The sequence below is a fragment of the Meriones unguiculatus genome, chromosome 9 (assembly GCF_030254825.1).
Source record: "Meriones unguiculatus strain TT.TT164.6M chromosome 9, Bangor_MerUng_6.1, whole genome shotgun sequence".
Classification (NCBI taxonomy): domain Eukaryota; kingdom Metazoa; phylum Chordata; class Mammalia; order Rodentia; family Muridae; genus Meriones; species Meriones unguiculatus.
In genome coordinates, this window is record NC_083357.1 from 103,799,688 (window position 1) to 103,813,518 (window position 13,831).

Genomic DNA, 13,831 nt, shown 5'->3' on the forward strand with positions numbered 1-13,831 from the left:
GAGGGGAGGAGGGAGGGGCTTATGGGGGGATGCAGAATGAATAAAGTGTAATTGATGAAAAAAAAAAAGAAATGCTCATCCTCATTAGCCATCAGGGAAATGCAAATCAAAACGACCCGGAAATATCACCTTACACCCATCAGAATGGCCAAGATGAAAAACTCAAGTGATAACACATGCTGGAGAGGTTGTGGAGAAAGGGGAACCCTCCTCCACTGCTGGTGGGAATGTAAACTGGTACAACCACTCTGGAAAGCAATCTGGCGCTTTCTAAGACAATTAGGAATAGTGCTTCCTCAAGACCCAGCTATACCACTGCTAGGTATATACCCAAAGTTCGTTCAAGTACACAAAAGGGATACTTGCTCAACCATGTTTATAGCAGCTTTATTTGTAATAGCCAGAACCTGGAAACAACCCAGATTTCCATCAATGGTGGAATGGGTACAGAAATTGTGGTATTTTTACACAATGGAATACTACTCAGCAATCAAAAAGGAGGAAATCATGAAATTTGCAGGCAAATGGTGGGATCTAGAAAAGATCATTCTGAGTGAAATATCCCAGAAGGAGAAAGACAAACATGGGATATACTCACTTATATAGACCTATAAGATATGATAAACATAATGAATTCTATACACCTAAAAAAGATAATCATTTGAGCAGACATGGGGTAAAATGATCAATCCTCATTTAGAAAGATAGATGGGATGTGCATTGAACGTATGACAGGAGTCTACTGAGCGCATCTGAAAGACTCTAACTAGCAGTGTTTTCAAAGAAAGACTCATGACCAAACCTTTGGCAGAGTACAGGGTATCATAAGAAAGAAGGGGAGATAGTCTGATGGGGAAAGGATAGGAGCTCCACAAGGACCAAATATATCTGGGCACAGGGTGTTTTCTGAGACTGACATTCAACCAAGGACCATGTATGGATATAACCTAGAACCTCCACTCAGATGTAGCCTGTGGTAGCTCAGTAACCAATTGGTTTCCCAAAGTGAGGGGAACAAGGACTCTTTCTAACAAGAACTCAATGACTGGCTCTTTGGTCTCCCCACCCCCGAAGGGAGGAGCAGTCCTGTTAGGCCACAGAGGAGGGTTTTGCAGCCAGTCCTGAAGATACCTGATAAAACAGGATCAGATGAATGGGGAGAAGGTCCCCCCTATCAGTGGACTTAGAAAGGGGCACGGTGGAGATGAGGGAGGGAGGGAAGGACTGGGAGGGAATGAGAGATCGGGACACTCCTGGGATACAGAGTTAATAAAATGTAACTGATAAAAAAATAATAATAAAATAAAAAAAAAATTCTGTAGACATCTATTAGGTCCTTTGGAATTAGAGCCTCTATAAGTGTCTTTATTTCCCTATTTGGCTCCTGTCTAGATGATCTGTCTCTTGTTGAGAGTGGGGTTTTGATGTCTCCCAATATTAAGGTATTAGCACCAATGTGTGACTTAAGCTTTAATAATGTTTAATTTACGAATGTAGGCACTTTTGTATTTGGGGCATAGATGTTCAGAATTGTGATGTCCAAACCTAGAAACAACACAGATGTCCATCAACAGAGGAATGGATACAGAAATTGTGATACTTTTACACAATGGAATACTACTCAGCGATTAATAACAAGGAAATCATGAATTTTGAAGATAAATGGTGAGATCTAGAATAGATCATCCTGAGTGAGGTTTCCCAGAAGCAGAAAGACACACATGGTATATACTCACTTATAAGTGGATACTAGATGTATAAGTTTGGATAAACATACTAAAATCTGTACACCTAAAGAAAATAAACAAGAGAGAGAACCCAGGGTAAGATGATCAATCTTCCCTTAGAAAGAAAAATGGGATGGACATTGGAAGTAGGAGAAAACAAGTAACAGGACAGGAGCCTACCACAGAGGGCCTCGGAAAGACTCTACCTAGCAGTGTATCAAAGCAGATGCTGAGACTCATAACCAAACATTTGGCAGAATGCAGGGAATCATATGAAAAAAGGATGAGTTAGTAAGACATGGAGAGGACAACAGCTCAAAAAGACCTAATATATCTGGGCACAGAGGTCTTTTGTCAGAGTTTCTCCAACCAAGGACCATGTATGGATATATCCTAGAACCCCAGCTTGGATGTAGCCCATGGTAGCTCAGTATCCAAGTGGGTACCCTAGTAAGGGGAACAGGGCCTATCCAGCCATGAACTCAATGGCTGGATCTTTGACCTATCCCCCCTCCCCTCCTATGATAGAGCAGCCTTGCTAAGGCACAGAGGAGGAATTTTTCAGTCAGGCCTGAAGATATCTGATAAGCTAGGGTCAGATGAAAGGGGAGGAGGTTCTCCCCTATCAGTGTACTTGGAAAGGGGTAGGGAGAAGAAGAGAGAGAGAGGGTGATTGGGAGGGAATGAGGGAGCAGGCTACAGCTGGGATACAAAGTTAATAAATTGTAACTAATATTTAAAAATTAAAAATTTAAAAATAAAAATGTTTTATTATTTTATCTCACAAGTGCTTTGTGTGCATTATGTCTGTAAACCATGTCCATGCCTTGTGCTTTGAGAGACCCAAAGATCTTATCACATCTCTTGAACCTGGAGTTGCAGACAAGTGTGTGCTGTCATAATAGTTTTAGGAATCAACTCCTCTTGAATGGCAGTGTGTACTCTAAGATGCTAAGTCATTTCTAGAGACCATGTGAAATTCTTTTTAACCAGAAATGTTGAAGTATTTTACCACTCAGGTGAGTTTCACTTTCAGATTTACCAATATTCACACCATGAAGAATGAAGGAATATTTTAATGAATAGAGATTTAAGAAACTTGAATGTATGTTTTCTTAAATAGAACAGGGAACCATCCAACAATAAAGGACTTGAACTATTTAACATATTTAACATGAAACAGATATCTTGTCTTACCAAGATGCCTCTGTTACGAATGAAAATCTTCAAAGGGATGGTACTTGAAATAGGATCTACGAACATCGGTCAGTTTAGTTCAAGTACTGAAGAGTGAACCTCATAAAGGGAGGAGTGACAATAGAAGTAACAGAAAGAAGGTATCTTTTTGCCATCTGTTCACACTCAAATTTGGCCATGAGGAATCAAAAAATGTTCAAATGTTTATAAATTCATCATGAATGAAAGTTAAATGTAATTTTTTAAAATATTATTTACAAAGTTCACTTTTATTGTAAGGCTTGTCATTTATTTTTTTGTGTGCCTCGTCTTTAGTAGTTGTTCCATAATTGCTTTTTGAAACTTTTTTCTTCATCATAGTGTTTTAACTGTTTATTGTATAATCATACCTGGTCTTATAATGACTTCACCACTTTATTATTTTAACCAGGAAAATCTACACGTCACTTTTTAATAATGTATTTTATCAAAGTAGTCTCCACTACTACATGTTGTCCTGGTGAGTTTTATATTAACTTGACACAAATTATAATCATCTGAAATGAGGGAACCTCAATTGAAAAAATGCCTCCAGAAGACTGAACTGAATTCAGGTAAGTCTGTACTCAACTTTATAATGAATGGTTGGTGGTGGAAGGTGCATTCCAATATGGGTAGAGACACTCTCAGCGGGATGGAGATCCTGAGTTCTATAAGTAAACGGGGAAAGCTTGAATGAGCATGATAAACAAGCCAGTAAGTAGGATTCCTCTAAAGTCACTTCATCAGATTCTGATCCCAGGTTCCTGTTCTGCTTGAGTTCCTACCATGACAGCACTTAGAGATGAAAAGTTACATGGGAAAAATTTTTTTTAAAAGCCAAATCCATGGTATATACTCACATATAAGTGGATATTAGTCATAATATATAGGATAAAGATACTAAAATATAGTCTTTTTTTTTTCTTTAATGACAAAAACTATTTATTCATTTTGTAAATTTTGGGAACATTTTATTAATTTCTTTCTATTATATTTTTTATTAATTACAGTTTATTCCCTTGGTATCCCACCTGTAGCTGCCTCCCTCTTCCCCTTCTAATCCCACCCTCCCTTCCTCTTCTTCACCCATACCACTTCCCCAGTCCACTGATATGGGAGGTTCTCTTCCCCTTCTGTATGTTCCTAGTCTATCAGGTCTCATCCCGAGTGGCCGCATTGTCTTCCTCTGTGGCCTGACAAGGCTGCATTCCCCTGAGGGGGAGGTGATCAAAGAGCAGGCCAATTAGTTTATGTCAGCGATAGTCCCTGTTCCCATTACTAGGATACCCACTTGTACACTGAGCTTCCATGGGTTACATCTGTGCATGGGTTCTAGGTTATCTCCATAAATGGTCCATGGTTGGAGTTTCAGTCTCAGAAAATACCCCTTTATCCAGATTTTTTGGTTCTGTTGCTCTCCTTGTGGAGCTCTTGTCCCCTCCAGGTCTTTCTATCTCCCCCTTCTTTCATAAGATTCCCTGCACACTGCCCAAAGTTTGGCTATGAGTCTCAGCATATGGTTTGATACTCTGCAGGGTAGAGTCTTTCAGAGGTCCTCTGTGGTAGGCTCTGGTCCTGTTCCTTGTTTTCCCCCTTTTCCATTGTTGGTGGGAATGTAAACTTGTACAACCACTTTGGAAAGCAATCTGGTGTTTTCACAGAAAATTAGTCCTACTCTACTACTCCTAGATATATATCCAAAAGATTCTCAAGTATACAACAAGAACATTTGCTCAACCATGTTCATAGCAGCTTTATTTGTAATAGCCAGAAGCTGGAAACAACACAGATGCCCTTCAGTTGAGGAATGGATATACAAATTGTAGTTCATTTACACACTTGGAATACTACTCAGCAATTAAAAACAAGAAAATCATGAAATTTGGATGCAAATGTTGAGGCCTAGAAAAGATAATCCTGAGTGAGGTATCCCAATAACAGAAAGACAGGGTATATAATTACTTATAAGTGGATTTTAGATATGCTATAGGATAAACATTTTAAAATCTGTATACCTAAAGAAGCTAATTAAGGAGGACTCTGGGTAAGATGTTCAATCCTCATTAAGAAAGGCAAACGGGATGGATATCAAAATCTTAACTCTTACAGAAACTAAACAAGGAGGAGGACCCTAGGGAAGATGCTTAATCATTAATCAGAAAGCAAATGGGATAGACATCAGAAGAGAGAGAAAACAGGGAACAGGACAGGAGCCTACCACTCAAGACCTCTGAAACACTCTACCCTGCATGGTATCAAAGCAGATGCTGAGACTCATAGCCAAAGTTTTGGCAGAGTAAAAGGAATCTTATGAAACATAGGGAATAGAGAAAAACTGGAGGGGACAGGAGCTCTACAAGGAGAGCAACAGAACCAAAATATTCTGAGCCCAGGGGTCTTTTCTGAGACTGATACTCCAACCAAGGACTATGTATGGAGATAACCTAAAATGCCTGCACAGATGTAGCCATGGCAGCTCAATGTCCAAGTGGGTATTGTAGTAATGGCCACAGGGACTGTCTTTGACATGAACTCAGTGGCTGACTCTTTGATCACCTCCCCCTGTGGGGAATGCAGCTATATCAATGCCACAGAGAAATACAATGCAGCCGTTCCTGATGAGAGCTGATAGGCTAGTGTCAGATGGAAGGGGAGGAGGACCACCCCTATCAGGTGACTGAGAGAGAGCCATAGAGGGAGAAGAGGAGGGAAGGTGGGTTTGAGAAGGCACAAGGGAGTGGGTTACAGAAGGGATACAAAGTGAATAATTTGCAATAATAAAAATTAATTAAGCAAGCCTAAATCATATATAAACTTCAGTTTTAAAGAAAATATACTTAACTTAGTTTAGTGTTCATTGTTAATCTGAAATTGTCATTTAACTGGATATTTTTTTTTTCTATTAAGCCTTTTCTAATAGAAATACAGCAGGGGATAGATATCTATTTATTTATTACCCATCCTTTATTCTGTGAATGATCATTAAAATATTCATCTTGAGAAGCACTACTAAATAATTACACATGTTAAAAATACAAATTATTTCCAATTTATGCTTTTAAAAATTTAATCATGACTGTAGGGAAGAGGTTTCTATGTCATTAATGATAAAGATTTGACCTCAAAGTTCAGAACCTGTTTAAATAAATAATTTCTAATTGATGAAAATAAACCTATTGGATATCTCCTGGGTATGTCAATTTCTCAAATGAGCAAGCCATATGTAGCCACATAATGTTAATGATTTCTATTTGTATGAAATCATGAGACATTTTTAAAAATCTTTCCCTTGTTATCAGAATTCAGAGAATTTACACCAAGCATGAATGTGTAGATGAACTTAAATAGTTATAATTAAATGAATGGAATCACACGCTGTTTAACTATAATAAACTCAAAATATTTTCATTTCAACTTCCTGTCTGTGATGTGATTTATTTTAGTTTTCTTCCTTAATTTTCATTTTGATATTACAATTGAAGCACAACATTCTTCCTTTCCTTTTACTCCCTCCAGACTCTCCCATTTACCCTTAACTTTTGTCACAGGCACATTACATATGGACACATATAGAGGGACATCTACATATAAATCCTCAAATTTGTATGTTCTTCCTTCTCAGTGTCTGCAATATTTCTTGAATGTGTTTTTACTGATTATTTGGTATTAGGTAACTACTTTTTGTACTGGTCCCCAGGGAACACTCCTCTTTTTGACTTCCTCAGTTGCCTACAGTCTACGTGTAAGTCAGAGGCCTCCGGAGCTTTCCTCCATGCAGTTTAGGATGTCTGTTCTTGTACAGCTAATGTTTAGGCAGTTATATTGATGAGAATCTGATTGCAGAAGACAGACTTTCTGAGCAAATTCCGGAAGCCTTTCGCTCTACAATCTTTTGCCCCTCTTAGCGCTGTGTGCTGAACCTTGGGTACAGGAGTGAGTGTTCTGCAGATGTGTCCATTAGGACTGGGAGAGACAACTCTGCACTTTGGTCTCTGTCACAAGGAAGTTCCCTTGATGGATGCTGAGGACTGTATTTACTTGTGGGTATTAGAAAAAATTATTATTATTTATTATATTTTTCTTTCACTTTGTGTCCTGGCTGCATCCCCCACTTTTGTGTCCTCCCAGTGGCACTCTCTCTCCCTCTTTCCCCATTATTCCCCTCCCCTAGTCCACTGATAGGGGAGGTCCTCCTATTCTTCCTTCTGATCCTAGTCTATCAGTTCTCATCAGGAATGGCTGCATTGTTTTGCTCTGTGGCCTATCAAGACTGCACTCACCAGGGGGAGGTTATCAAAGAGCCTGACACTGAATTTCAAAATAATTTTATATTTTATAATACTTCTACTGCTACTATAATCAGTGATTTGAGTCATTCATAAGCCTGGTATTATTTTGAAATATATATTATCCTTTATGTATAAATATATATGTGCAACTTTTTATTTTAGCTGAGAAGGCCTCATGGAAAAAAAACACGCAATTATATATACCATTCTTTAATTAGTTTTATGTATTATATTCAAGGCGACATGTTTTCAAACACCTGAAATTAATTTACCTTATGTAATATTTTTAGATTATTTGTACTTGCCATAAAAATGAGCAGCATAAAACATCTGTGAACATAATAGAGTGGGAGTTTCAAATACTTATTTTATATAGACTTTGCTGACACAACCATTCTCTGTGAATATTTTAAAATATATGCTAATAACCTGTAAGAAACAAAAGCTATTAGATACTAAAATATCTAGGGGTATGGATTTGAAGCTAAAACTAAGCCTTTGACAGAAGACAATAAAATAATTAAAAACATGCCTCCTGCCTTTGGAATATTTTTTATGCATCAGTAAATATCTTTTTAACAAAGCAATAGAACAAAGCATAATTAGAAAATGGCAGTCAATTACTCTTGGAAGTATTTCTATTTATCTCCATTAAAGTGTTGCTAAGCTTAAAGACAAACGTTATGTGAGTGTGCATTTGTCAGATAAGAATTCTGAATAAATAGTGCTCTTAAGATTAGCATAAATCACCTAAGGGAATGTTAGCACATAAAATAAGTCAAGAAAGAGAGATTAAAGGAGAAAGGAAAATAATGCCACTAGGCTCATGCATAGCAGTAAAGAATATGTCTGTGTTTCCAATTTATCTGAAAATATGAACACAAAATTGAACTTTTCTGTGTTTTTTTCCTGATACAAGTCATTTTAATCCCACATAATATGTTAACATATTTTAATGAGGTTACATTTTTCTATACCATATTTTCTGAAGGAATGCAAGAAATGTTTCAAGGAGAAGTAATCACAAAAGTCTCTCTCTCTTTTTTTTTTCCTTTGGTTAGGATTTATTTTAATTATCTGCAGAACACCACATGTACCATAAGCACAGTTGTTGTAAAGGTACCATAGTCTCATAATTCACTAGATAGTCTTGTAGATGAAGGACTGACAACTTCCTGTGCCTCTTGCATTTAGAGAGAGTAGTATTTTCACTGTTTCATTTTCCAGTTTAGAGCACTGTATATATTTTTACTGATAAACACAACCCTTCCTTTCACAGTAGTATATAGTTACTAACATATACCTCTCTTACTTCTACATTTTCTCTTCCTGCATTTTTTCCTTAATTTATTTATTTATTCACTTTATATACTGATCACATCTCTCTCCTTTTCTCCCAGTCCTACCCTCCAACCCTCTTCCTCCTTCTTCTCAGAGAAAGGAAGCCCCCACCACCTATGTGCCATCTCACCCTGTCACTTCATGCTTTATGTTGCATCAGGACTAAGCCTGTCCTTTCCCACTGAGGCCAGACACTGCTGCCAGCTAGGGAAAAGTGATCCAATAGCAGGCAACTGCATTTGTGTCAGTGACAGGCCCCACTCCAGTTGCTAAAAGACCCACATGACGACCAGGCTGTCCATCAGGTCCATAAGTGTAGAGGGCCGTGGTCCGGTCCACTCATGCTCTTGGGTTTGTGGTTAAGTCTCTGTGAGCCCCCATGGCCTAGGTTAGTTGTCTTTGTTGGTCTTCTTGTGGAGTTCTTGTCCCCTTCAGGTCCCTCTATCCTTCCCCTAACTCTTACACAAGATTCACAGATCTCCATCTAATATTTGGTTGCAGGTCTCAGCATTTGTTTTGATCTGCTCTTCCTGCAATTTAGCCCTGATTATTCCCATTTACTAATATTCTGCTACATCTCCATAAACTTCATTTAGTTACATATTTTCTATATCAGCTCAGTTACTTTCCCATGTATGTGCTACAGAATTTTAGTCTCTGAATTTGGTAATTTAAGCTGCTATTGATGAGCCATGCTTTGGTCCCTTTCACAGAAAGCAGCTTGCTTAAAATATGTTAGTTCACAGAGTTCCACACTTAATAACTCATGATAAAAAGAAAAACATTTCTGCATCCAAGGTAGCCACCACATCTATTCAGGGACAGTAAGTTTCAAGCTTTGAAAGTTCAGGTGGCTCCTGAAACCCTAAAGAAAAGATTCCTCTAAAGAGACATTATGTAAACTAAGGTGTGTTTTTTGTTTTTGTTTTTTTTTTTTTTTTGCTTAACAAACAAACAAAAAACCTACTTCTCAAAGTTCCTTCCTTCCTTTCTTCCTTCCTTCCTTCCTTCCTTCCTTCCTTCCCTCCCTCCCTCTTTCTTTCCTGCTCTTTCCATTGTCCTTTTTGAGAAAAGGCATCATCTAACTCTTACTGCACTTAACTCAGTACATAATCAATGATCAGTCTGAACTTTTGATCTCACCATGGTCTCCAGTGTTCTGGAATTTTATACTTTAGCTGTGAATCATAGCACAGGGTTTTGTGCATCCTAGCAACCCTGCAGCAGATGAGGTGTATCCTCTAGCTATTTGTATTGTTTCTCCATGACTGACATATGGTTTGATTGAAGGTTTTGTTGCTTTTGTTGTACAAGTTGTCCTCTCATGAGAATGAATACAATAACACAGAAAATCAGAGACCCACTCCCATTTTTACATTTTTTTTTTGCTATAGGATAATCTTTATTAAAATGGTATGTATTTAAAAAATAAAATTAAATAACACTTTCTGTCAAACAAATAAAAATTGGATTGAATAATAATAAAATTCAATTTCAAATGTATTTTAAATATGGAGAAGAATCTCTGAAACCTTACAAAAATCAATGCCTTCTTTTTATATGGTGTCCAAATGGTAAACAAGATTAGGAAAATATTTTTAATGGGAAGATAGACCAGAAATGCCCAGTGACTACAGGAGTGTAACAGTCAGTGTCTTTCCTAGGTCAGCTAGCTCTCAGGGTAACCATTGAAGTAGGAGATAGGCCTATTTATTGTTGTTTTGTTTGGTTTGCTCAGGCACAGAGGAAAGCCAAGTGCTACGAAAGAAAGAAACTAAACTGAATTGTGTACTAGACAGTGCGGATAAGAAGCTGTGGACATGAGGTCAACTTTATACCTTTCCTGTCATTGGTGGTTTAGCAAAATAGTCCACATAGACTTAGAAATCTTTTTTTTTTTTAATTTTTTTGCTGATCTTGGACTTTCTTTTAATTAATTAACAAATTCATTTTAGATTCAATCACATTACATCCTGATCATTGCCCTTCCATAATCTCATCCCAGTACCCACCTCCCTCCCACTGACTCCTCACCCTCCTGCCCTAGTATTCAGAAAAGGGAAGCCCTCCTTCATTACTAATTGACCCCAGCCTATCAAGTCTCCTCAGGACTGGCTACATCTTCTTCCTCTCTGGCCTTGCAAGGCAGCCCTGCCAAGGCAAAGTGATCAAGGGGCAGGTAGCAGAGTCAGGTCAGGACAGCTCCTGCTCCCTTGCTCTTCTTAGGAGGGAACCCATATGGAGCCTGAGCTGCCTACCTGTTACAACTGAGAAGGGGACTTGGGTACTTTCAGTGCATGGTGCTCGGTTGGTGCATCAGTTTCCACAGGGTCCCCTGGGCAGGAATTCCTAGTTGCTGCTCATGTTTGTGCACATTTAAGAGGTGTGTCTTCATGAAGGAAGTATGTCACTGCAGGCAGGCTTTGAGGTTTCAAAAGCCACAGCTATTCCAAACCCCATCTCATGTCTTCCTGCATGGAGTTTAAGGTGTGATCTTTCAGCTCTTATCTAGTCATCATGCCTGCCTGCTTCCAAGATGCTTGGTCTCCATGTGGGTGAACTAATATTTCTCAGGAAGTATAATTTCAAATTAACTCTGTATTTTAATACTTAACTTGGTCATCATATTTTACTACCCTTTAGTAAAATCTTTAAAGGTACTTTTTAGGTTAGTGCCAAGGTATATCTACATCACAGACTTTGGACTGTAATTTTCAAGAAGGATGTAAATGATATCTCAGTCTTTGCAGAGGAATAGGAGCCTAACTGCAGTAGTTGCCTGGCATCATGTGTGTCATAACATAATTGCCTTATGTTACATCAGTTAGCAATGTGTGAAAGTAGTAAAACTCAGAGAACAGAACAGTTAGAAAAAAAATTGTGTGATATTGCCTTGTATAAGCTTGCTACCAGTTTAGGCAAAGCAATGATAAAGCAATGTAAAGTGAATATAGGGGAAGATTCCATAACAGACATCATTAATTTAAAAAAAAATAACAAGTGGTTTTCATAAACAAAGGGTGTGATGAAGTTAATATGAAAATAAAAGAAAATTCTGAAAAGAATTTATAACTGCATTTAAACAGGCTACTCAGAAGCTCATAGAACAGCTATAAAATATAAATTAATATTACAAAGTATCAAAAGTGTATTGGTTTCTCTTTATATGAACACCTTCTATTTTTGTGTCCATATGCCACTGATAAAAGATGTTTTCTTCATAACGAAAGAAGATTGTCTTCATGTATTTAGGAGTACAAATATATAACAAGTACATATGTGTATATAATATTGTATTATATAGTATTGTATATGCATCCACATATATGAGAGCATACATGTGTGTATACATGGATGGTTGTATAAAATAATTAAGGGGAAGTAGCCAAGTATTTGAAAAGAGAGCACATGGGAGGAAGTACATAATGGGACTTCAAGAGCAGCAACTAATGGGGGAATAATCTAATTGCATTATAATCTCAAAAACTAAACAGAAATTATTTTAAAGAATCCTGAGTGAGGTATCCCAGAAGCAGAAAGACACACACGGTATATACTAACATATAAGTGGATATTAGACCTGTAAGATAGGATAAATATACTAAAATCTGTACACCTAAAGAAGATAAACAAGAAAGAAGACCCAGGGTAAGATGATCAATCCTCACTTAGAAAGACAAATGGAAAGGACATTGGAAGTAGGAGAAAACAAGAAACAGGGCAGAAGCCTACCACAGAGAACTTCTGAAAGACTCTACTTAGCAGTGTATATAAGCTGATGCTGAGACTCATAACCAATCCTTGGGCAGAGTGCAGGGAATCATATGAAAGAACTGGGAGTTAGTAAGACCTGGAGAGGACAACAGCTCCACAAGGACCAAATATATCTGGGCACAGGGGTCTTTTCTGAGATATTTCTCCAACCAAAACCATGCATGGATATAACCTAGAACCCCTGCTCAGATGTAGCCCCTGGTAGCTCAGTATCCAAGTGGGTACCCTAGTAAGGAGAACAGGGACTGTTTCTGACATAAACTTAATGGCTGGCTTTTTGACCCTTGCCCCCTCCAAGGGAGGAGCAGTCTTGCTAGACCACAGAGGAGGAAATTGCAGCCAGTCCTGATGAGACCTGATAAACTAGGATAAGATGGAAGGGGAGGGGTACCTCCCCATCAGTGGACTTGGAAAGGGCATGGAGGAGATGAGGGAGAGAGTGTGGGATTGGGAGGGCATGAGGGAGAGGTTACAGCTGGGATTCAAAGTTAATAAACTGTAACTAATATAAATAAATAAAAATTTTAATTAAAAGAAGTTTTAGCCCTTGTACTTAGAGTGACACACACATTTTTTTTTCAAATACTACAAAGATTTAATAATGAATTTTATGAGTAAACACTCAAATTATTTTCTGTGAATCTTTTCTATAAATTTTTCTATATTCAGTTATGGATTAACCAGTTATTTTAGTTACTCTCTTGTTCTATCCAAAAATTGTATTATAAATATCCTGCATATAAAATTAATTCATTATAATCTTGAAACTCACAGGTATGCAAAACACTTATTTCTTGTTACTTTTAACTGCAATAACGTGGATCTACAGAGAGGCTGATTTGGCTCTCATTTATTTGAACACAGGATATACTCTTTGGCTAGCACAAGTAGTTAAATAACAGCTCAAAGTTAAACATAATTTGTTCTGTGACTGATAGGGTTGTGGAGGAAATTTTGTTATAGATGAATATTTGGCAGCCTAGTTTTTTTTTTTTTTTTTAATGGTGTGGTGTCTCTGTGTGTGTATGTGTCTGTGTGTCTGTGTAATATAGGCATGTCCATGCCAATGTTTGTGGATATGCTCAGCAATATTAGTACATGCATACTAGCAGTAGACATAATTTCTAGGTATCTTGTACTGTCGAATGTTTTGAGATACAGTGGAAAACTGAATCTGGGGCTCATCATTTCTGCCATACAAGCTGGCATTCACCTGTCTCTGATTTTACCAAATTTTAATAAAATCAATCAATCAATCAATCAATCAATAAAATCCTGGGGGAAAACAGAACTGTAATTAGAAATTAACAACCTTGTAACTGGATTTTAAACTTGTCTACATATCCAAGGCAATGTCCTCATTCATGTGCAACAACACTTTAACAACTAGGCACTAGGCCACCTCCACATGCTGGTAACTGAGATAATATTGAAATTTTCTTTGATACATTATTTTTTTATATATATTAAGCTATGGAATAG